Source organism: Haplochromis burtoni, unplaced genomic scaffold (genome assembly GCF_018398535.1).
Source record: "Haplochromis burtoni strain Fernald_Lab_line unplaced genomic scaffold, NCSU_Asbu1 Contig_1834, whole genome shotgun sequence".
Taxonomy (NCBI): Eukaryota; Metazoa; Chordata; class Actinopteri; order Cichliformes; family Cichlidae; genus Haplochromis; species Haplochromis burtoni.
In genome coordinates, this window is record NW_024584195.1 from 17,332 (window position 1) to 21,202 (window position 3,871).

General features: G+C 37.7%; 2 long non-coding RNA genes across 2 annotated transcripts; one reads left to right on the plus strand and one right to left on the minus strand.

The window, feature by feature from the left end:
• Positions 1 to 1,249: 1,249 nt before the first annotated feature.
• Positions 1,250 to 2,267, plus strand: LOC121813522. The gene is made up of 3 exons (XR_006053742.1): positions 1,250 to 1,737; positions 1,854 to 1,957; positions 2,060 to 2,267. It is a non-coding gene; the product is annotated as an uncharacterized LOC121813522 (long non-coding RNA).
• Positions 2,268 to 2,383: 116 nt separating this feature from the next.
• LOC121813523 lies at positions 2,384 to 3,532 on the minus strand. Its single transcript, XR_006053743.1, has 2 exons — positions 3,196 to 3,532; positions 2,384 to 2,619 (listed from the first exon to the last, which is right to left on the minus strand). It is a non-coding gene; the product is annotated as an uncharacterized LOC121813523 (long non-coding RNA).
• Between the last annotated feature and the right edge of the window lie 339 nt (positions 3,533 to 3,871).

A 3,871-nucleotide genomic window follows, 5' to 3' on the forward strand; every position in this document is an offset into this window, starting at 1 on the left:
AGTGCATGAAAAACAGTACATTCATAATGTAACTGACCTTGAATTTCTGGCTTTAAAGGTTGAAGCACCAGTCAGTGCTCTGATTGCAGTTGTGTACAGACCTCCAGGCTACACTCTGAGGCCATTCCTGAAAAACCTGGTAAGCCTGTTAGACTCATTGGAGATCATGGACTGTCATCCCATCATAGTTTGTGGTGATTTTAATGAGAATGTTTTATCCAGTGCAAACAAACCAATCCTGGAGCTGTTTGAGTCTAGGGGATACGCACAGGTCATCACTGCCCCTACCACAGAGAAGAACACACTGCTTGACCTTATTTTCATTTCTCAGCCAGAGCGATGTCTCCATTCTGGAGTCATGAAGACCTACCATAGTTACCATGACCCAGTATACTGTGTATTGTCCTGTGATGATTCATGATCTAGATCTTTGAATAGAAAGTAGAACGATATTTAAAAGTTGACTTAAGAAAAAAACGCCCTGCATTGCAGTATAATGTTTGAATTGTTTACATAAAATACAATTACATGAATTAAGTAATGATATCAGTAAAAGATGACAATTTTATTTATTACAGAAAATCTAAAATTCACTAACAGTAACCTATAAATGTCAGAAAAATCAAATATAGCAGTTTAAAATGAATAGTGTAGGCATATCCTCTCTGCAGCCAGGCTTCAACATCCTGCCAGGCTGCCCCAGTCTCACTGTGGCTGGGAGGGAGGGAGGGTGGACCAGAGGATTGCCTACACAACACATAAATGTTCAACAGCTTCTTCATTGTTTCTGAGAGAACAATAATGACTAAAGGTTGCTTTTTAAAAAACAAACAAACAAACAAACAAACCTAATTACAGCAATAATGACAGTTAAGCCACTTTATGTGTGCCTCTATTTTGAAATACTATTTACAAAAATGTTATTATTTTGGTTTGTTATAAACTTTAAACTTTTTCAAAAGTATACGATTATATTTTTGGACAAATTTTTCTATGAAACATACATTTTTATGAGCTTTTATCATGTTTCGGCCAGTGCATTTATTAGGGTGGGTCTGGGTTGATAACTGCACATTTCTGGCCAGAAATGTTTCAGCAGCGTTACATATGTAGTACATATGTAACACTTGCTTTCTGTTACCAGCTGATACCCTACATTTGTATAGACATTGGATGGTGTGAGGTTGGGGAGTTGAGTGGGGGGGCTGTTAGGTTTCTTTTCTTTTTTTTTTTTTTTTAAGAGAGACACAGTCCTCCTGTGTCTTCTCCAAGCTTCACATGTAAAATCCAACAATGTGAAGCACATAGCAGCCAGAAACTGTAATGCCACAGATCAGAGAAACTTCATCATCACCATCTTCATCGCCATACGATCAGAGCGTGAGACTTCACATCTGGAGCACAGGAGAGATTCTGTGATAAGTCCTCCTTCTAGCTTGTCCCACAAGCAGTCGGTGAGATTTACTCACAACAAAAAGGGTTAATGACATAATTTCCATGAAAACATGTATTCATTCTTTGTGAAGTGTTTAAATTGTGTTTTCACTTGACCTTAGGAGTGTTAGAGTGTATTGTAATGTCTGTACTCAGGTGTTTCCCTCTGTGATCCATCCCCTTCAGAGCTGAGACACTCAGGACTGAACAGACTGCACAGTTTCTGTGACTGAGCCTCCAAAACACCTTCTTTGAAACCACTCATGATAGAAGGGCTTCATATTTGCAGCAGCACTACTACAGGTATTCAGTTTATTACAGGATGTGTTTGTTTCTTAGGACCAGCTCTGAGTGCACACTACCTAACATATACACCTTTCTGTTCATTACAAACCAACTACTCTGGATCATATGGCCAGTTGGCAGGAATGTTGCTGCAGGAAAACATCCCTGGAGATCACCATCATTGTCAGACTGACTGTGCCTCCTCTGTGCAGTGTCAAGATCCTCCCTAAATGAGTGTGTAAGTTAACATTTTCATTATTTTATTCCCTTTGACAAGACAAGTATCACTGATATTTACATTTACAACTACATATTCCTGTTTTCTGCTCTTCTTTTAAAGTCCTCAGCTATCCTGCTTCTGTGCTGCTTGCCACACATCAAACACTGGCCGGATGACAGGGAGGATCCACTCTGAAGTCACTGGACATGATGAGGATCATATGGGACTTTATAGTTTCACAGAAACGATGTGCTCTGTGATTACAGGTTTTAAATGGACATAATGACTGCCTCTCTCTGATCAACAGGCTAAAGGATTGTTGTCATTGTTAGTGCTCTGTACAATGTATGCTTATTTAGTATTTCATCACAGAGCAAACCTTTATTTATTTAACATATTTTTATTTTGTTTTAATGTTGAATTAACTGTGGGGATTTTTTTTAAGTGGGCACTCGGGATGTCATATGACCAGAAATGTGGTAACTGGAATTCAACAGTATGGAAGAAAAAATCTGCTAAGAACAAAACACACACAAAACCCCCCAAGAAAATTCAAATTCATTCCATGTAATCCAATCTAAAACATTTTAAACTGCTGAACAGCAACACAAACAGTGTTAAAAAACAGTGTTAACAGAATGATTATGATGATTTTGTACCAAAGTTTCAGGTCACATGGCCTAGTGTCACGGTTCTGGGTCCGTTGGACCCAGTATTTTGAGTTTATTATGTTTTGGTTTTATTTTGCATCATGGATTGTTTTCTTGTTCTCTTGTGGTTGTGGGGATTATTATTATTATTATTATTAGAGTTTCATGTTTCTATTATCCATGTTTTAGGAATTGTGGTTTCATGTATAGTTCAGTTCCATGTGTCATTTTCTGTCTCTGTGTTGAGTCCATGTCTCTGAGTTGTGATTCATGTTTCCTGTTTTATTGTGAAAGTCTTTGTCTTATGTTAGTGTGTGCAGCTTTGTTCCCCATGTCTCGTTAGCCCTGATCTCTCCCAGCTGTGTCTCCCTCCTGTTGCCGATTCCCCCGTTACTACCCTGTGTATATAAGCCCTGTGTTTTCCCATGCTCGGTGTTGCGTCGTACCATCAGATTATGCCTGTGTGTTTCGGTTCTCCATATTCCATGTTCACTTCATGTTTTGTTTTCGTACCAGCAATAAAGCTGAGGTTTTTGAGTTTCAAGTTAGTGTCTGAGTCCTGCGTTTGGATCCTCCTCTCCGCCTGCCCGCACACAGAGCCCTGACACACCTAGTGTGTAGTGTGGGGTATCAGCTGGTAAGTATAGTTTTTTTTCATATTTGTGTCCTTAGAGTTTAGATAGATAAAGCCTTGTGTATAATAATTAGTCATAACCACAACTCAAAGTCAGGGACTAACTAATTTTGGGACTTTGTGTCTGAGCCCAGGTTAAAACAATGTGTAAAAAAGCATTTAGTGGCATGGCTGAACAATGCTGTATTGATACTTATTTATCCATGTTCACAAAAAGGACTAATGTGTTTATTTGATTATTTGCATGTGTTAAACTGTGTCACCACCTTACGCTTTCATTTGAGTTTACTCAAAAATCTCTATACAGTACACTTTGTATTTTCTCCAGAATGTTTGTTCATCTTTTAAGTTCATTTCAATTAGAAGAATATGAACTTTTAATATTCATTCAGAGGTTTTCTGACTCTAAATTTTCTTTTGTCATTACTCATCTTTTTATTATTTACATTTTAAACATGTTTAGCTTTTTTCCAACTTCTTCTGTGTGAACATCAGCTTTCAAAAGTTCTGCACTTTTGTTTTCAGGTGAAAATTTCTGTATTTTCCAGCTCATTCAGAATTTTTAACTTAACATTCAGCAATTAATTCATTTCAGTGCATACATTCAGATTCAAGCATTCACACTGCAGTTTCTTCAGAAAATGCACT